This window comes from Mobula birostris, chromosome 2 (genome assembly GCF_030028105.1).
Source record: "Mobula birostris isolate sMobBir1 chromosome 2, sMobBir1.hap1, whole genome shotgun sequence".
NCBI lineage: Eukaryota > Metazoa > Chordata > Chondrichthyes > Myliobatiformes > Myliobatidae > Mobula > Mobula birostris.
In genome coordinates, this window is record NC_092371.1 from 9465299 (window position 1) to 9488175 (window position 22877).

The window sequence follows — 22877 nt, forward strand, 5'->3', positions numbered from 1 at the left end:
ACCAGAAGTCCGGACAAAGGACTGTGAGAACAGCTGAGAGGATCACAGGGGTGTCCCTACCATCCACCAGAGACGTTTATCAGGAGCACTGCGTACACAAGACCCTTAGTATTATTAAGGATCCCACCCATCCATCCAGCATCCTCTTTAACTTCCTACCATCAGGCAGGAGACGCCGATGCATAAATACAAGAACAATCAGGATGGGAAACAGCCTTTTCCCTCAGTCCGTAAGCTTCTGAACTCCCCTGCTGCATCACACTCCAAGTGTCACCAGATAACTTGTACTGTACTCAACAATATTTAATTTATGCACTGTACTTTACTTATGGGTAATTAATTTGTAGATTTAATTCTTACTTTCCTAAGTTATTGTGTGTTATGTGTACATAACACACATACTGGGTGCTTTACACCCTGGTCTGGAGAAACATCTCATTTGGCAGTAAACATGTACGTATATAGTTAAATGACAATAAACTTAACTTGACTTGAAATAGCTAATACAAGAGAGCATAATCTTAAAGTGATTAGAGAAAAGTATAGGGGGAATGTCAGAGTTACATTTTTTTTAAACACACAGAGTGATGGGTCTCTCACACTGATCCTCGCTGGGTGACGGGTCTCTCACACTCTGATCCTCACTGGACGATGGGTCTCACACACACTGACCCTCACTGGGTGATGGGTCTGACACACTGATCCTCACTGGGTGATGGGTCTCTCACACACTGACCCTCACTGGGAGATGGGTCTCACACACTGATCCTGACTGGGCGATGGGTCTCTCAGACTCTGATCCTCACTGGGCGATGGGTCTCTCACTCTGATCGTCACTGGGTGATGGGTCTCTCACACTGACCCTCACTGGGTGATGGGTCTCTCACACTGACCCTCACTGGGCGATGGGTCTCACACACTGACCCTCACTGGGCGATGGGTCTCACACACTGATCCTCACTGGGCGACGGGTCTCACACATTGATCGTCACTGGGCGATGGGTCTCACACACTGATCGTCACTGGGCGATGGGTCTCACACACTGATCGTCACTGGGCGATGGGTCTCTCACACTGATCGTCACTGGGCAATGGGTCTCACACACTGACCGTCACTGGGCGATGGGTCTCTCACACTCTGATCCTCACTGGGTGATGGGTCTCTCACACTCTGATCCTCACTGGGCGATGGGTCTCACACACTGATCCTCACTGGGCGATGGGTCTCACACACACTGATCCTCACTAGGTGATGGGTCTCTCACACTCTGATCCTCACTGGGCGATGGGTCTCTCACACACTGATCATCACTGGGCGATTGGTCTCTCACTCTGATCGTCACTGGGCGATGGGTCTCACACACTGATCCTGACTGGGCGATGGGTCTCACACACACTGACCCTCACTGGACGATGGCTGTCACACACTGACCCTCACTGGACGATGGGTCTCACACACTGATCCTCACTGGGCGATGGGTCTCAGACACTGACCCTCACTGGGCGATGGGTCTGACACACTGATCCTCACTGGGCGATGGGTCTCTCAACTCTGATCCTCACTGGGCGGTGTGTCTCACACACTGATTCTCACTGGGCGATGGGTCTCACACACACTGACCCTCACTGGACGATGGGTCTCACACACTGATCGTCACTGGGCGATGGGTCTCTCACACTGATCGTCACTGGGCGATGGGTCTCTCACACTGATCCTCACCGGGCGATGGTTCTCACACACTGATCCTCACCGGGCGATGGGTCTCACACACACTGACCCTCACTGGGCGATGGGCCTCACACACACTGACCCTCACTGGACGACGGGTCTCACACACTGATCCTCACTGGGCGACGGGTCTCACACATTGATCGTCACTGGGCGATGGGTCTCACACTCTGATCCTCACTGGGCGATGGGTCTCACACACTGATCGTCACTGGGCGATGGGTCTCTCACACTGATCGTCACTGGGCAATGGGTCTCACACACTGACCGTCACTGGGCGATGGGTCTCTCACACTCTGATCCTCACTGGGTGATGGGTCTCTCACACTGTGATCCTCACTGGGCGATGGGTCTCACACACTGATCCTGACTGGGCGGTGTGTCTCACACACTGATTCTCACTGGGCGATGGGTCTCACACACACTGACCCTCACTGGGCAATGGGTCTCACACACTGACCATCACTGGGCGATGGGTCTCTCACACTCTGATCCTCACTGGGTGATGGGTCTCTCACACTGTGATCCTCACTGGGCGATGGGTCTCACACACTGATCCTGACTGGGCGATGGGTCTCACACACACTGACCCTCACTGGACGACGGGTCTCACACGTTGATCCTCACTGGGCGATGGGTCTCACACACTGATAGTCACTGGGCGATGGGTCTCACACACTGATCGTCACTGGGCGATGGGTCTCACACACTGATCCTCACTGGGCGATGGGTTCTCACACACACTGACCCTCACTGGGAGATGGGTCTCACACACTGATCCTGACTGGGCGATGGGTCTCTCAGACTCTGATCCTCACTGGGCGATGGGTCTCTCACTCTGATCGTCACTGGGTGATGGGTCTCTCACACTGACCCTCACTGGGTGATGGGTCTCTCACACTGACCCTCACTGGGCGATGGGTCTCACACACTGACCCTCACTGGGCGATGGGTCTCACACACTGATCCTCACTGGGCGACGGGTCTCACACATTGATCGTCACTGGGCGATGGGTCTCACACACTGATCGTCACTGGGCGATGGGTCTCACACACTGATCGTCACTGGGCGATGGGTCTCTCACACTGATCGTCACTGGGCAATGGGTCTCACACACTGACCGTCACTGGGCGATGGGTCTCTCACACTCTGATCCTCACTGGGTGATGGGTCTCTCACACTCTGATCCTCACTGGGCGATGGGTCTCACACACTGATCCTCACTGGGCGATGGGTCTCACACACACTGATCCTCACTAGGTGATGGGTCTCTCACACTCTGATCCTCACTGGGCGATGGGTCTCTCACACACTGATCATCACTGGGCAATTGGTCTCTCACTCTGATCGTCACTGGGCGATGGGTCTCACACACTGATCCTGACTGGGCGATGGGTCTCACACACACTGACCCTCACTGGACGATGGCTGTCACACACTGACCCTCACTGGACGATGGGTCTCACACACTGATCCTCACTGGGCGATGGGTCTCTCAACTCTGATCCTCACTGGGCGGTGTGTCTCACACACTGATTCTCACTGGGCGATGGGTCTCACACACACTGACCCTCACTGGACGATGGGTCTCACACACTGATCGTCACTGGGCGATGGGTCTCTCACACTGATCGTCACTGGGCGATGGGTCTCTCACACTGATCCTCACCGGGCGATGGTTCTCACACACTGATCCTCACCGGGCGATGGGTCTCACACACACTGACCCTCACTGGGCGATGGGCCTCACACACACTGACCCTCACTGGACGACGGGTCTCACACACTGATCCTCACTGGGCGACGGGTCTCACACATTGATCGTCACTGGGCGATGGGTCTCACACTCTGATCCTCACTGGGCGATGGGTCTCACACACTGATCGTCACTGGGCGATGGGTCTCTCACACTGATCGTCACTGGGCAATGGGTCTCACACACTGACCGTCACTGGGCGATGGGTCTCTCACACTCTGATCCTCACTGGGTGATGGGTCTCTCACACTGTGATCCTCACTGGGCGATGGGTCTCACACACTGATCCTGACTGGGCGGTGTGTCTCACACACTGATTCTCACTGGGCGATGGGTCTCACACACACTGACCCTCACTGGGCAATGGGTCTCACACACTGACCATCACTGGGCGATGGGTCTCTCACACTCTGATCCTCACTGGGTGATGGGTCTCTCACACTGTGATCCTCACTGGGCGATGGGTCTCACACACTGATCCTGACTGGGCGATGGGTCTCACACACACTGACCCTCACTGGACGACGGGTCTCACACGTTGATCCTCACTGGGCGATGGGTCTCACACACTGATAGTCACTGGGCGATGGGTCTCACACACTGATCGTCACTGGGCGATGGGTCTCACACACTGATCCTCACTGGGCGATGGGTTCTCACACACACTGACCCTCACTGGGTGATGGGTCTCACACACCGATCCTCACTGGGTGATGGGTCTCTCACACACTGACCCTCACTGGGCGATGGGTCTCACACACTGATCCTGACTGGGCGATGGGTCTCTCAGACTCTGATCCTCACTGGGCGATGGGTCTCTCACTCTGATCGTCACTGGGTGATGGGTCTCTCACACTGATCCTCACTGGGCGATGGGTCTCTCAGACTCTGATCCTCACTGGGCGATGGGTCTCACACACAGTGACCCTCACTGGACGATGGGTCTCACACACTGACCCCCACTGGACAATGGGTCTCACACACTGATCGTCACTGGGCGACGGGTCTCACACATTGATCGTCACTGGGCGATGGGTCTCACACTCTGACCGTCACTGGGCGATGGGTCTCACGCACTGATCCTCACTGGGCGATGGGTCTCAGACACTGACCCTCACTGGGCGATGGGTCTGACACACTGATCCTCACTGGGCGATGGGTCTCACACACTCTGATCCTCACTGGGCAATGGGTCTCACACACACTGACCCTCACTGGGCGATGGGTCTCACACACTGACCCTCACTGGGCGATGGGTCTCACACACTGATCCTCACTGGGCGATGGGTCTCACACTCTGATGCTCACTGGGCGATGGGTCTCACACACTGATCCTCACTGGGCGATGGGTCTCACACTCTGATCGTCACTGAGCGATGGGTCTCTCACACTGATGCTCACTGGGCGATGGGTCTCACACACTGATCCTCACTGGGCGACGGGTCTCACACACACCGATCCTCACTGGGCGATGGGTCTCTCACACTAATCCTCACTGGGCGATGGGTCTCTCACACTAATCGTCACTGGGTGATGGGTCTTAAACACTGATCCTCACTGGGCGATGGGTCTCTCACACTCTGATCGTCACTGGGCGATGGGTCTCACACACTGATCCTCACTGGGCGATGGGTCTCTCACACTCTGATCCTCACTGGGCGATGGGTCTCACACACTGATCCTCACTGGGCGATGGGTCTCACACACACTGACCCTCACTAGGTGATGGGTCTCTCACACTCTGATCCTCACTGGGCGATGGGTCTCTCACACACTGATCGTCACTGGGCGATGGGTCTCTCACTCTGATCGTCACTGGGCGATGGGTCTCTCACTCTGATCGTCACTGGGCGATGGGTCTCTCCCACTGATTGTCACTGGGCGATGGGTCTCACACACTGATCGTCACTGGGTGATGGGTCTGACACACTGACCCTCACTGGGCGATGGGTCTCACACACTGATCGTCACTGGGTGATGGGTCTGACACACTGATCCTCACTGGGCGATGGGTCTCTCACACTCTGATCCTCACTGGGCGATGGGTCTCTCAACTCTGATCCTCACTGGGCGGTGTGTCTCACACACTGATTCTCACTAGGCGATGGGTCTCACACACACTGACCCTCACTGGATGATGGGTCTCACACACTGATCGTCACTGGCGGATGGGTCTCTTACACTGATCGTCACTGGGCGATGGGTCTCTCACACTGATCGTCACTGGGCGATGGGTCTCTCATACTGATCCTCACTGGGCGATGGGTCTCTCAGACTCTGATCCTCACTGGGCGATGGGTCTCACACACAGTGACCCTCACTGGACGATGGGTCTCACACACTGACCCCCACTGGACGATGGGTCTCACACACTGACCCTCACTGGGCGATGGGTCTCACACACTGATCGTCACTGGGCGATGGGTCTCTCACACTGATCCTCACTGGGCGATGGGTCGCACACACTGATCCTCACTGGGCGATGGGTCTCACACACACTGACCCTCACTGGGCGACGGGTCTCACACACTGACCCTCACTGGGCGATGGGTCTCACACACTGACCCTCACTGGACGACAGGTCTCACACATTGATCGTCACTGGGCGATGGGTCTCACACTCTGACCGTCACTGGGCGATGGGTCTCACGCACTGATCCTCACTGGGCGATGGGTCTCAGACACTGACCCTCACTGGGCGATGGGTCTGACACACTGATCCTCACTGGGCGATGGGTCTCTCAACTCTGATCCTCACTGGGCGATGGGTCTCACACACTGATCGTCACTGGGCGATGAGTCTCTCAGACTGATCCTCACTGGGCGATGGGTCTCACACACACTGACCCTCACTGGGTGACGGGTCTCACACACTGACCCTCACTGGGCGATGGGTCTCACACACTGACCCTCACTGGACGACAGGTCTCACACATTGATCGTCACTGGGCGATGGGTCTCACACTCTGACCGTCACTGGGCGACGGGTCTCACACATTGATCGTCACTGGGCGATGGGTCTCACACACTGATCGTCACTGGGCGATGGGTCTCACACACTGATCGTCACTGGGCGATGGGTCTCTCACACTGATCGTCACTGGGCAATGGGTCTCACACACTGACCGTCACTGGGCGATGGGTCTCTCACACTCTGATCCTCACTGGGTGATGGGTCTCTCACACTCTGATCCTCACTGGGCGATGGGTCTCACACACTGATCCTCACTGGGCGATGGGTCTCACACACACTGATCCTCACTAGGTGATGGGTCTCTCACACTCTGATCCTCACTGGGCGATGGGTCTCTCACACACTGATCATCACTGGGCAATTGGTCTCTCACTCTGATCGTCACTGGGCGATGGGTCTCACACACTGATCCTGACTGGGCGATGGGTCTCACACACACTGACCCTCACTGGACGATGGCTGTCACACACTGACCCTCACTGGACGATGGGTCTCACACACTGATCCTCACTGGGCGATGGGTCTCTCAACTCTGATCCTCACTGGGCGGTGTGTCTCACACACTGATTCTCACTGGGCGATGGGTCTCACACACACTGACCCTCACTGGACGATGGGTCTCACACACTGATCGTCACTGGGCGATGGGTCTCTCACACTGATCGTCACTGGGCGATGGGTCTCTCACACTGATCCTCACCGGGCGATGGTTCTCACACACTGATCCTCACCGGGCGATGGGTCTCACACACACACTGACCCTCACTGGGCGATGGGCCTCACACACACTGACCCTCACTGGACGACGGGTCTCACACACTGATCCTCACTGGGCGACGGGTCTCACACATTGATCGTCACTGGGCGATGGGTCTCACACTCTGATCCTCACTGGGCGATGGGTCTCACACACTGATCGTCACTGGGCGATGGGTCTCTCACACTGATCGTCACTGGGCAATGGGTCTCACACACTGACCGTCACTGGGCGATGGGTCTCTCACACTCTGATCCTCACTGGGTGATGGGTCTCTCACACTGTGATCCTCACTGGGCGATGGGTCTCACACACTGATCCTGACTGGGCGGTGTGTCTCACACACTGATTCTCACTGGGCGATGGGTCTCACACACACTGACCCTCACTGGGCAATGGGTCTCACACACTGACCATCACTGGGCGATGGGTCTCTCACACTCTGATCCTCACTGGGTGATGGGTCTCTCACACTGTGATCCTCACTGGGCGATGGGTCTCACACACTGATCCTGACTGGGCGATGGGTCTCACACACACTGACCCTCACTGGACGACGGGTCTCACACGTTGATCCTCACTGGGCGATGGGTCTCACACACTGATAGTCACTGGGCGATGGGTCTCACACACTGATCGTCACTGGGCGATGGGTCTCACACACTGATCCTCACTGGGCGATGGGTTCTCACACACACTGACCCTCACTGGGTGATGGGTCTCACACACCGATCCTCACTGGGTGATGGGTCTCTCACACACTGACCCTCACTGGGCGATGGGTCTCACACACTGATCCTGACTGGGCGATGGGTCTCTCAGACTCTGATCCTCACTGGGCGATGGGTCTCTCACTCTGATCGTCACTGGGTGATGGGTCTCTCACACTGATCCTCACTGGGCGATGGGTCTCTCAGACTCTGATCCTCACTGGGCGATGGGTCTCACACACAGTGACCCTCACTGGACGATGGGTCTCACACACTGACCCCCACTGGACAATGGGTCTCACACACTGATCGTCACTGGGCGACGGGTCTCACACATTGATCGTCACTGGGCGATGGGTCTCACACTCTGACCGTCACTGGGCGATGGGTCTCACGCACTGATCCTCACTGGGCGATGGGTCTCAGACACTGACCCTCACTGGGCGATGGGTCTGACACACTGATCCTCACTGGGCGATGGGTCTCACACACTCTGATCCTCACTGGGCAATGGGTCTCACACACACTGACCCTCACTGGGCGATGGGTCTCACACACTGACCCTCACTGGGCGATGGGTCTCACACACTGATCCTCACTGGGCGATGGGTCTCACACTCTGATGCTCACTGGGCGATGGGTCTCACACACTGATCCTCACTGGGCGATGGGTCTCACACTCTGATCGTCACTGAGCGATGGGTCTCTCACACTGATGCTCACTGGGCGATGGGTCTCACACACTGATCCTCACTGGGCGACGGGTCTCACACACACCGATCCTCACTGGGCGATGGGTCTCTCACACTAATCCTCACTGGGCGATGGGTCTCTCACACTAATCGTCACTGGGTGATGGGTCTTAAACACTGATCCTCACTGGGCGATGGGTCTCTCACACTCTGATCGTCACTGGGCGATGGGTCTCACACACTGATCCTCACTGGGCGATGGGTCTCTCACACTCTGATCCTCACTGGGCGATGGGTCTCACACACTGATCCTCACTGGGCGATGGGTCTCACACACACTGACCCTCACTAGGTGATGGGTCTCTCACACTCTGATCCTCACTGGGCGATGGGTCTCTCACACACTGATCGTCACTGGGCGATGGGTCTCTCACTCTGATCGTCACTGGGCGATGGGTCTCTCACTCTGATCGTCACTGGGCGATGGGTCTCTCCCACTGATTGTCACTGGGCGATGGGTCTCACACACTGATCGTCACTGGGTGATGGGTCTGACACACTGACCCTCACTGGGCGATGGGTCTCACACACTGATCGTCACTGGGTGATGGGTCTGACACACTGATCCTCACTGGGCGATGGGTCTCTCACACTCTGATCCTCACTGGGCGATGGGTCTCTCAACTCTGATCCTCACTGGGCGGTGTGTCTCACACACTGATTCTCACTAGGCGATGGGTCTCACACACACTGACCCTCACTGGATGATGGGTCTCACACACTGATCGTCACTGGCGGATGGGTCTCTTACACTGATCGTCACTGGGCGATGGGTCTCTCACACTGATCGTCACTGGGCGATGGGTCTCTCATACTGATCCTCACTGGGCGATGGGTCTCTCAGACTCTGATCCTCACTGGGCGATGGGTCTCACACACAGTGACCCTCACTGGACGATGGGTCTCACACACTGACCCCCACTGGACGATGGGTCTCACACACTGACCCTCACTGGGCGATGGGTCTCACACACTGATCGTCACTGGGCGATGGGTCTCTCACACTGATCCTCACTGGGCGATGGGTCGCACACACTGATCCTCACTGGGCGATGGGTCTCACACACACTGACCCTCACTGGGCGACGGGTCTCACACACTGACCCTCACTGGGCGATGGGTCTCACACACTGACCCTCACTGGACGACAGGTCTCACACATTGATCGTCACTGGGCGATGGGTCTCACACTCTGACCGTCACTGGGCGATGGGTCTCACGCACTGATCCTCACTGGGCGATGGGTCTCAGACACTGACCCTCACTGGGCGATGGGTCTGACACACTGATCCTCACTGGGCGATGGGTCTCTCAACTCTGATCCTCACTGGGCGATGGGTCTCACACACTGATCGTCACTGGGCGATGAGTCTCTCAGACTGATCCTCACTGGGCGATGGGTCTCACACACACTGACCCTCACTGGGTGACGGGTCTCACACACTGACCCTCACTGGGCGATGGGTCTCACACACTGACCCTCACTGGACGACAGGTCTCACACATTGATCGTCACTGGGCGATGGGTCTCACACTCTGACCGTCACTGGGCAATGGGTCTCACGCACTGATCCTCACTGGGCGATGGGTCTCAGACACTGACCCTCACTGGGCGATGGGTCTGACACACTGATCCTCACTGGGCGATGGGTCTCTCAACTCTGATCCTCACTGGGCGATGGGTCTCACACACTGATCGTCACTGGGCGATGTGTCTCTCAGACTGATCCTCACTGGGCGATGGGTCTCACACACACTGACCCTCACTGGACGACGGGTCTCACACACTGATCCTCACTGGGTGACAGGTCTCACACATTGATCGTCACTGGGCGATGGGTCTCACACTCTGATCCTCACTGGGCGATGGGTCTCTCACACTGATCCTCACTGGGCGATGGGTCTCACCCTCTGATCGTCACTGGGCGATGGGTCTCTCACACTCTGATCGTCACTGGGCGATGGGTCTCTCACACTCTGATCCTCACTGGGTGATGGGTCTCTCACACACTGATCGTCACTGGGTGATGGGTCTCTCACACACTGATCGTCACTGGGCGATGGGTCTCTCACACACTGATCGTCACTGGGCGATGGGTCTCTCACACACTGACCCTCACTGGACGACGGGTCTCACACGTTGATCCTCACTGGGCGATGGGTCTCACACACTGATAGTCACTGGGCGATGGGTCTCACACACTGATCGTCACTGGGCGATGGGTCTCACACACTGATCCTCACTGGGCGATGGGTTCTCACACACACTGACCCTCACTGGGAGATGGGTCTCACACACTGATCCTGACTGGGCGATGGGTCTCTCAGACTCTGATCCTCACTGGGCGATGGGTCTCTCACTCTGATCGTCACTGGGTGATGGGTCTCTCACACTGACCCTCACTGGGTGATGGGTCTCTCACACTGACCCTCACTGGGCGATGGGTCTCACACACTGACCCTCACTGGGCGATGGGTCTCACACACTGATCCTCACTGGGCGACGGGTCTCACACATTGATCGTCACTGGGCGATGGGTCTCACACACTGATCGTCACTGGGCGATGGGTCTCACACACTGATCGTCACTGGGCGATGGGTCTCTCACACTGATCGTCACTGGGCAATGGGTCTCACACACTGACCGTCACTGGGCGATGGGTCTCTCACACTCTGATCCTCACTGGGTGATGGGTCTCTCACACTCTGATCCTCACTGGGCGATGGGTCTCACACACTGATCCTCACTGGGCGATGGGTCTCACACACACTGATCCTCACTAGGTGATGGGTCTCTCACACTCTGATCCTCACTGGGCGATGGGTCTCTCACACACTGATCATCACTGGGCAATTGGTCTCTCACTCTGATCGTCACTGGGCGATGGGTCTCACACACTGATCCTGACTGGGCGATGGGTCTCACACACACTGACCCTCACTGGACGATGGCTGTCACACACTGACCCTCACTGGACGATGGGTCTCACACACTGATCCTCACTGGGCGATGGGTCTCTCAACTCTGATCCTCACTGGGCGGTGTGTCTCACACACTGATTCTCACTGGGCGATGGGTCTCACACACACTGACCCTCACTGGACGATGGGTCTCACACACTGATCGTCACTGGGCGATGGGTCTCTCACACTGATCGTCACTGGGCGATGGGTCTCTCACACTGATCCTCACCGGGCGATGGTTCTCACACACTGATCCTCACCGGGCGATGGGTCTCACACACACTGACCCTCACTGGGCGATGGGCCTCACACACACTGACCCTCACTGGACGACGGGTCTCACACACTGATCCTCACTGGGCGACGGGTCTCACACATTGATCGTCACTGGGCGATGGGTCTCACACTCTGATCCTCACTGGGCGATGGGTCTCACACACTGATCGTCACTGGGCGATGGGTCTCTCACACTGATCGTCACTGGGCAATGGGTCTCACACACTGACCGTCACTGGGCGATGGGTCTCTCACACTCTGATCCTCACTGGGTGATGGGTCTCTCACACTGTGATCCTCACTGGGCGATGGGTCTCACACACTGATCCTGACTGGGCGGTGTGTCTCACACACTGATTCTCACTGGGCGATGGGTCTCACACACACTGACCCTCACTGGGCAATGGGTCTCACACACTGACCATCACTGGGCGATGGGTCTCTCACACTCTGATCCTCACTGGGTGATGGGTCTCTCACACTGTGATCCTCACTGGGCGATGGGTCTCACACACTGATCCTGACTGGGCGATGGGTCTCACACACACTGACCCTCACTGGACGACGGGTCTCACACGTTGATCCTCACTGGGCGATGGGTCTCACACACTGATAGTCACTGGGCGATGGGTCTCACACACTGATCGTCACTGGGCGATGGGTCTCACACACTGATCCTCACTGGGCGATGGGTTCTCACACACACTGACCCTCACTGGGTGATGGGTCTCACACACCGATCCTCACTGGGTGATGGGTCTCTCACACACTGACCCTCACTGGGCGATGGGTCTCACACACTGATCCTGACTGGGCGATGGGTCTCTCAGACTCTGATCCTCACTGGGCGATGGGTCTCTCACTCTGATCGTCACTGGGTGATGGGTCTCTCACACTGATCCTCACTGGGCGATGGGTCTCTCAGACTCTGATCCTCACTGGGCGATGGGTCTCACACACAGTGACCCTCACTGGACGATGGGTCTCACACACTGACCCCCACTGGACAATGGGTCTCACACACTGATCGTCACTGGGCGACGGGTCTCACACATTGATCGTCACTGGGCGATGGGTCTCACACTCTGACCGTCACTGGGCGATGGGTCTCACGCACTGATCCTCACTGGGCGATGGGTCTCAGACACTGACCCTCACTGGGCGATGGGTCTGACACACTGATCCTCACTGGGCGATGGGTCTCTCACACTCTGATCGTCACTGGGCGATGGGTCTCACACACTGATCCTCACTGGGCGATGGGTCTCTCACACTCTGATCCTCACTGGGCGATGGGTCTCACACACTGATCCTCACTGGGCGATGGGTCTCACACACACTGACCCTCACTAGGTGATGGGTCTCTCACACTCTGATCCTCACTGGGCGATGGGTCTCTCACACACTGATCGTCACTGGGCGATGGGTCTCTCACTCTGATCGTCACTGGGCGATGGGTCTCTCACTCTGATCGTCACTGGGCGATGGGTCTCTCCCACTGATTGTCACTGGGCGATGGGTCTCACACACTGATCGTCACTGGGTGATGGGTCTGACACACTGACCCTCACTGGGCGATGGGTCTCACACACTGATCGTCACTGGGTGATGGGTCTGACACACTGATCCTCACTGGGCGATGGGTCTCTCACACTCTGATCCTCACTGGGCGATGGGTCTCTCAACTCTGATCCTCACTGGGCGGTGTGTCTCACACACTGATTCTCACTAGGCGATGGGTCTCACACACACTGACCCTCACTGGATGATGGGTCTCACACACTGATCGTCACTGGCGGATGGGTCTCTTACACTGATCGTCACTGGGCGATGGGTCTCTCACACTGATCGTCACTGGGCGATGGGTCTCTCATACTGATCCTCACTGGGCGATGGGTCTCTCAGACTCTGATCCTCACTGGGCGATGGGTCTCACACACAGTGACCCTCACTGGACGATGGGTCTCACACACTGACCCCCACTGGACGATGGGTCTCACACACTGACCCTCACTGGGCGATGGGTCTCACACACTGATCGTCACTGGGCGATGGGTCTCTCACACTGATCCTCACTGGGCGATGGGTCGCACACACTGATCCTCACTGGGCGATGGGTCTCACACACACTGACCCTCACTGGGCGACGGGTCTCACACACTGACCCTCACTGGGCGATGGGTCTCACACACTGACCCTCACTGGACGACAGGTCTCACACATTGATCGTCACTGGGCGATGGGTCTCACACTCTGACCGTCACTGGGCGATGGGTCTCACGCACTGATCCTCACTGGGCGATGGGTCTCAGACACTGACCCTCACTGGGCGATGGGTCTGACACACTGATCCTCACTGGGCGATGGGTCTCTCAACTCTGATCCTCACTGGGCGATGGGTCTCACACACTGATCGTCACTGGGCGATGAGTCTCTCAGACTGATCCTCACTGGGCGATGGGTCTCACACACACTGACCCTCACTGGGTGACGGGTCTCACACACTGACCCTCACTGGGCGATGGGTCTCACACACTGACCCTCACTGGATGACAGGTCTCACACATTGATCGTCACTGGGCGATGGGTCTCACACTCTGACCGTCACTGGGCGATGGGTCTCACGCACTGATCCTCACTGGGCGATGGGTCTCAGACACTGACCCTCACTGGGCGATGGGTCTGACACACTGATCCTCACTGGGCGATGGGTCTCTCAACTCTGATCCTCACTGGGCGATGGGTCTCACACACTTATCGTCACTGGGCGATGTGTCTCTCAGACTGATCCTCACTGGGCGATGGGTCTCACACACACTGACCCTCACTGGACGACGGGTCTCACACACTGATCCTCACTGGGTGACAGGTCTCACACATTGATCGTCACTGGGCGATGGGTCTCACACTCTGATCCTCACTGGGCGATGGGTCTCTCACACTGATCCTCACTGGGCGATGGGTCTCACCCTCTGATCGTCACTGGGCGATGGGTCTCTCACACTCTGATCGTCACTGGGCGATGGGTCTCTCACACTCTGATCCTCACTGGGTGATGGGTCTCTCACACACTGATTGTCACTGGGTGATGGGTCTCTCACACACTGATCGTCACTGGGCGATGGGTCTCTCACACACTGATCGTCACTGGGCGATGGGTCTCTCACACTGACCCTCACTGGACGATGGGTCTCACACACTGACCCTCACTGGGCGATGGGTCTCACACACTGATCGTCACTGGGCGATGGGTCTCTCACACTGATCGTCACTGGGCGATGGGTCTCTCACACTGATCGTCACTGGGCAATGGGTCTCACCCTCTGATCCTCACTTGGTGATGGGTCTCTCACACTCTGATCCTCACTGGGTGATGGGTCTCTCACACACTAATCGTCACTGGGCGATGGGTCTCTCACACACTGATCATCACTGGGCGATGGGTCTCTCACACTGACCCTCACTGGGTGATGGGTCTCACACACTGACCCTCACTGCCGTATGGGTCTCTCACACTGATCGTCACTGGGCGATGGGTCTCTCACACTGATCCTCACTGGGCGATGGGTCTCACACTCTGTTCCTCACTGGGCGATGGGTCTCAGACACTGACCGTCACTGGGTGATGGATGTCTCACACACCGATCCTCACTGGGCGACGGGTCTCTGACACTCTGATCCTCACTGGGCGACGGGTCTCTCACACACTGATCCTCACTGGGCGATGGGTCTGTCACTCTGATCCTCACTGGGCGATGGGTCTCACACACTGATCGTCACTGGGCGATGCGTCTCTCACACTGATCCTCACTGGGCGATGGGTCTCACACACACTGACCCTCACTGGACGATGGGTCTCACACACTGATCCTCACTGGACGATGGGTCTCACACACTGATCCTCACTGGGCGACGGGTCTCACACACTGATCCTCACTGGGCGATGGGTCTCACACACTGATCGTCACTGGGCGATGGGTCTCTCACACTGACCCTCACTGGGCGATGGGTCTGACACACTGATCCTCTCTGGGCGATGGGTCTCTGACACACCGATCCTCACTGGGCAATGGGTCACACACGCTGACCCTCACGGGGTGATGGGTCTCTCACACTTATCCTCGCTGGACGATGGGTCTCTCACACTGACCCTCGCTGGGCGATGGGTCTGTCACCCACACACATCCCCCCCATACCCACACCCCAGTAGGTTCCACACCTCCCACAATGCTGAGCTGTTCTTCTGCCACCTCCATCTCCAAGCCTATTTTCTTTGACAACGATTCCCCACCCTGCACCGAAGACCCCTTCTCCCATCTTCAACCCTCCTCCACTTCCTGGACACCCTGCCCTGGCCTGCTCTGGACCTTCTCATTGCCAACTGTCGACAGAACATCAACAGTCTGGACTTCAACACTCCTGTCTCCAATTCCAACCTCACACCTTGCATACGCTCGGCTCTCCACTCGAATCCTAATCTCACCATCAAACCCACAGATAAGGGAGATGCTGTAGTAATCTGGCGTACTGATCTGTACCTTGCTGAGGCCCAGCACCAACTCTCAGACACATCCTCTTACCCCTCAAACAGGACTCCACTAAGTAGCACCAGGCTATCGTCTCCCACACCATCACTAACCTTATTAACTGGGGATCTCCCATCCACCGCCATCAACCTCTTAGTTCCTGCACCCTGTACCTCCCGTTTCTGCCTCCTACTCAAGATGCACAAACCCACTTATCCAGGTAGACCCATTGTTTCGGCTTGTTCCTGCCCCACTGAACTTATATTTGCGTACCGCGACTCGGTGTTATTCTTCCGGTTCAGTCCCCCCCTACCTACATCCATGACGCTTAACACATTCTGGATCTTTTCAATGATTTCCGGTTCCCTGGCCCCCATCATCTTATTTTTACTTTGGATGTCCAGTCCCTCTACACCTCCATCCCCCATCGGGAAGGCCTCAAGGTTCTCCGTTTCTTTCTGGACACCAGACCCAACCAGTTCCCCTCCACCACCACTCTCTTCTGTCTAGCAGAACTTGTCCTCACTCTTAACAATTTCTCCTTTGGCTCCTCCCACTTCCTTCAAACAAAAGGTGTTGTCATGGGCCCTCACACGGGTCCCAGTCATGCCTGCCTGTTTGTTGGCTACGTGGAACAGTCCGTGTTCCAAGCCTACACTGGTGACCGTCCTCCGCTTTTCCTACATCACATGACAACTGCATTGGCGCTGCTCCCAGCACCCATCAATTTGCTGAACTTGTCAACTTCATCCACTTTGCCTCCAATTTCCACCCTGTCCTCAAATTCACCTTGTCCGTTTCCGACACCCCTCCCCTTTCTCAATCTCACTGTCTCTATTTAGTCTTTACAATGCCTCCTGAGACGGTGATGTGCCTCTCATGTGAGATGTGGCAGTCTTGGGGGAACGCCCCTCTCCCACAGAGTCACATCTGCCAGAAGTGCATACGGCTGGGCGATCTGGAAGACCGTGTAAGGAATCTGGAGCAGCAGCTGGATGACCTTCAACTCACAAGGGAGAATGAGGTAGTCATAGATGAGAGCTACGGGGAGGTAGTCACACCTGGGCTGTCGGAAACAGGTCGTTGGGTGACAGTCAGAGGGGGGAAAGCGAAGGTGAGCTGACAGGTAGTGCAGAGCACCCCTGTAGCCATTCCCCTGAATAATAAGTCTACCATCCTGGATACTGTTGGCGGGGACGACCGACCAGGTGTGAGCCACGGTGGCAGGGCCTCCGGAACTGAGTCTGACCCTGTGGTGCAGAAGGGTGGGATGGAGAAGAGGAGAGCTGTCGTCATTGGAGGCTCTATAGTTAGGGGAGCAAACAGGAGATTTTGTGGACATGAGAAGGACATCCACATGGTTTGTTGCCTCCTGGGTGCCAGGGTCCTGGATGTCTCTGACCCGGGTGCATGACATCCTGGTACGAGAGGGAAAGCAACCAGAAGTCATGATACATGTTGGGACCAACGATATGGGCAGGAAGAGGGATGAGGTCCTGAAGTGTGAATTTCGGGAACTAGGCAGAAGGCTGAAGAACAGGACCTCAAGGGTGACGTTCTCAGGATTGCTGCCAGTGCTACGTGATAGTGATGATAAGAATTGGAGGAGATGGCAGTTGAATGCGTGGCCGAGGAGTTGGTGCAGTGAGCAGGGTTTTAGATTTTTGGATCATTGGGATCTCTTCTGGGGAAGGTGGGACCTGCACAGATTGGATGGGTTGCACCTGAACTCGAGGGGGAGCAATATCCTTGCAGGTAGGTTTGCTAGCATGGTTCAGGAGGGTTTAAACTAATTTGCAAGGGGGATGGGACTCATAGCGATAGAGCAGTGAAAGAAGTGCATGGAGTAAAGCCAGATCTAACATATAGAGAGGCTTTGAGGAAAGAGAAGCAGAATAAACGGTGTAAAGGTAGTAAGGTAGAAGGGCTGAAATGTGTGTACCTCAATGCAAGAAGCATCAGGGACAAAGGTGATGAACTGAGAGCTTGGATACATAGATGGAATAATGATGTAGTGGCCATTACAGAGACTTGGCTAGCACCAGGGCAGGAATGGATTCTCAATATTCCTGGATTTCAGTGCTTTAAAAGGGATAGAGAGGGTGGAAAAAGGGGAGGAGGGGTGGCATTACTGGTCAGAGATACTATTACAGCTACAGAAAGGGTGGGTAATGTAGCAGGATCCTCTTTTGAGTCAGTATGGGTGGAAGTCAGGAACAGGAAGGGAGCAGTTACTCTACTGGGGGTATTCTATAGGCCCCCTGGTAGCAGTAGAGATACCGAGGAGCAGATTGGGAGGCAGATTTTGGCAAGGCGCAAAAATAACAGGGTTGTTATCATGAGTGACTTTAACTTCCCTAATATTGATTGGCACCTGATTAGTTCCAAGGCTTTAGATGGGGCAGAGTTTGTTAAGTGTGTCCAGGATGGATTCCTGTCACAGTATGTGGACAGGCTGACGAGGGGGAATGCCATACTAGATCTAGTACTAGGTAACGAACCGGGTCAGGTCACAGATCTCTCAGTGGGTGAGCATCTGGGGGACAGTGACCACCGCTCCCTGGCCTTTAACATTATCATGGAAAAGGATAAAATCAGAGAGGACAGGAAAACTTTTAATTGGGGAAGGACAAATTATGAGGCTATAAGGCTAGAACTTGCGGGTGTGAATTAGGATGATGTTTTTGCAGGGAAATGTACTATGGACATGTGGTCGATGTTTAGGGATCTTTTGCAGGAGTTAGGGATAAATTTGTCCCGGTGAGGAAGATAAAGAATGGTAGGGTAAAGGAACCATGGGTGACAAGTGAGGTGGAAAATCTAGTCAGGAGGAAGAAGGCAGCATACATGAGGTTTAGGAAGCAAGGATCAGATGGGTCTATTGAGGAATATAGAGAAGCAAGAAAGGAGCTTAAGAAGGGGCTGAGAAGAGCAAGAAGGGGGCATGAGAAGGCCTTGGCGAGTAGGGTAAAGGAAAACCCCAAGGCATTGTTCAATTATGTGAAGAAAAAAAGGATGACAGGAGTGAAGGTAGGACCGATTAGAGATAAAGGTGGGAAGATGTGCCTGGAGGCTGTGGAAGTGAGCGAGGTCCTCAATGAATATTTCTCTTCGGTATTCACCAATGAGAGGGAACTTGATGATGGTGAGGACAATATGAGTGAGGTTGATGTTCTGGAGCATGTTGATATTAAGGGAGAGGAGGTGTTGGAGGTGTTAATATACATTAGGACAGATAAGTCCCCGGGGCCTGATGGAATATTCCCCAGGCTGCTCCACGAGGCGAGAGAAGAGATTGCTGAACCTCTGGCTAGAATCTTTTTGTCCTCGTTGTCCACGGGAATGGTACCGGAGGATTGGAGGGAGGCGAATGTTGTTCCCTTGTTCAAAAGAGGTAGTAGGGATAGTCTGGATAATTATGGACCAGTGAGCCTTACATCTGTGGTGGGAAAGCTGCTGGAAAAGATTCTTAGAGATAGGATTTATGGGCATTTAGAGAATCATGGTCTGATCAGGGACAGTCAGCATGGCTTGTGAAGGGCAGATTGTGTCTAACAAGCCTGATAGAGTTCTTTGAGGAGGTCACCAGGCATATAGATGAGGGTAGTGCAGTGGATGTGATCTACTTGGATTTTAGTAAGGCATTTGACAAGGTTCCACACAGTAGGCTTATTCAGAAAGTCAGAAGGCATGGGATCCAGGGAAGTTTGGTCAGGTGGATTCAGAATTGGCTTGCCTGCAGAAGACAGAGGGTTGTGGTGGAGAGTATCTTCAGATTGGAGGATTGTGACTAGTTGTGTCCCACAAGGATCTGTTCTGGGACCTCTACTTTTCGTGATTTTTATTAACGACCTGGATGTGGGGGTAGAAGGGTGGGTTGGCAAGTTTGCAGACGACACAAAGGTTGGTGGTGTTGTAGATAGTGTAGAGGATTGTTGAAGATTGCAGAGAGACATTGATAGGATGCAGAAGTGGGCCGAGAAGTGGCAGATGGAGTTCAACCCGGAGAAGTGTGAGGTGGTACACTTTGGAAGGACAAACTCCAAGGCAGAGTACAAAGTAAATGGCAGGATACTTGGTAGTGTGGAGGAACAGAGGGATCTGGGGGTACATGTCCACAGATCCCTGAAAGTTGCCTCACAGGTAGATAAGGTAATTAAGAAAGCTTATGGGGTGTTAGCTTTCATAAGTCAAGGGATAGAGTTTAAGAGTCGCGATGTAATGATGCAGCTCTGTAAAACTCTGGTTAGGCCACACTTGCAGTACTGTGTTCAGTTCTGGTCGCCTCACTATAGGAAGGATGTGGAAGCATTGGAAATGGTACAGAGGAGATTTACCAGAATGCTGCCTTGTTTAGAGAGTATGGATTATGATCAGAGATTAAGGGAGCTAGGGCTTTACTCTTTGGAGAGAAGGGGGATGAGAGGAGACATGATAGAGGTGTACAAGATAATAAGAGGAATAGATAGAGTGGATAGCCAGCGCCTCTTCCCCAGGGCACCACTGCTCAATACAAGAGGACATGGCTTTAAGGTAAGGGGTGGGAAGTTCAAGGGGGATATTAGAGGAAGGTTTTTTACTCAGAGAGTGGTTGGTGTGTGGAATGCACTGCCTGAGTCAGTGGTGGAGGCAGATACACTAGTGAAGTTTAAGAGACTACTAGACAGGTATATGGAGGAATTTAAGGTGGGGGGTTATATGGGAGGCAAGGTTTGAGGGTCAGCACAACATCGTGGGCCGAAGGGTCTATAACGTGCTGTACTATTCAATGTTCTATGTTCTATCTCTGGAACAGCTTATCCTCTGACGTCTATTACAAACCCATGAACTCTCACAGCTACTCGGACTATACCTCTTCCAACCTTGTTACTTGTAAAAACGCCAACCCCTTCTCTCATTTCCTTCCTTTCTGCTGCATCTGCTCTCAGGATGAGGCTTTTCATTCTAGAACAAAGTAGATGTCCTCCTTTTTCAAAGAAAGGGGCTTCCCTTCCTCCACCATCAATGCTGCCCTCATCCACATCTCTTCCATTTCATGCACGTCTGCTCTTAACCCATCCTCCCAGCACCTTACCAGGGATAGGGTTCTCTTGTCCTCATCTGCCACTCCAGTAGTCTCCGCACATAATTCTCTGGAACTTTTGCCACCTCAGTGGGATCCCACCACCAAGCACATCTCCCCCCACCCCACTTTCTGCCTTCCACAGGGTTGGCTCCCTATGTGACTCCCTTGTCCATGCGTCCCTCCCCACTGAACTCCCTCCTGGCATTTATCCTTGCAAGCGGAACAAGTGCTACACCTGCCCCTACACCTCCTCCCTCACTACCATTCCAGGGCCCCGAACAGTCCTTCAGACGAGGCCACACCACCTCTGAGTCTGTTGGGGTCATATACTGCGTTCGGTGCTCCCGGTGTGATCTCTTGTATATCGGTGAGGCCCAGCGTAGATTGGGAGACCGCTTCACCGAGCCAGAACAAGCGGGATCTCCCAGTGGCCACCCATTTTAATTCCACTTCCCATTCCCATTCCCATATGTCCATCCATGGCCTCCTCTACTGTCATGATGAGGCCACACTTGGGTTGGAGGAACAACAACTCATAGCCTCCAACCAGATGGCATGAACATCGATTTCTCAAACTTCCGGTCGTTTCTCCCCCCCACCCACCACCCCTTCACCATTTCCTATCCCCCATTCCCTCAGTCACCTTATCTCCTTGCCTGCCCATCTCCTCCTGCCTTTTTCTTTCTTCCACAGCCTTCTGTCTCTTTCACTGATTAACTTCCCAGCTCTTTACTTCATCCTTCCAGGTTTCCCCTATCACCTTGTGATTCTCTCTCACCTTTCCCACTTTTTAAATCTACTCCTCAGCTTTTTATCTCCAGTCCTGCTGAAGGGTTTCAGCCCAAAGTGACGCCTGTAGTATTTTCCATAGATGCTACTTGGCCTCTCTCCTTCCCGCCTCCTCCCTCCTTTCCCCTCCCTCCCTCCTACTCCCCCTCCCTCCTTCCTTCCCCTCTGACCCCCTCCCTTCTTCCCCTCTCCCTCCCTCACACTCCTTAATTCCTCACACCCTCTGCGTCTCTTCTTTCTCTCCTTCCCCTTTTCTTCCGCCTCCCTAGTTTCTTCCCTCTCCCTCTTTTCTTTCCCTCCCTCCCTCCCTCATTTATTCCCCCATCCTTCCCCACCCTCTCTCCCTCCTTTCTTCCCCTCTCCCACATTTCTTCCCCTCCATTGCTCCCCATTCATCCCCTCCCTCCTTCCCCCCACCTTCCTTTCTTCACCCTCCCATCCTCCTTTCCCCCTCCCTCAATTATTCCACTCTCCCTCCTTTCCTCTTCCCTCCCCTTCTTGCCCCCTTTCCTCCCCCTCCTCCCACCTTTCCTTCCCCCTCCTCCTCCTTCCTCCCCCTCCTTTTTCCACTCTACCC

The 22877-nt window shown here is 55.0% G+C and overlaps 1 protein-coding gene across 1 annotated transcript in view; it reads right to left on the reverse strand.

Moving 5' to 3' along the window:
• LOC140194191 (potassium/sodium hyperpolarization-activated cyclic nucleotide-gated channel 4-like) overlaps positions 1–22877 on the reverse strand; it is a 146056-nt gene that overhangs the window by 71 nt on the left and 123108 nt on the right. The window lies entirely within an intron of this gene.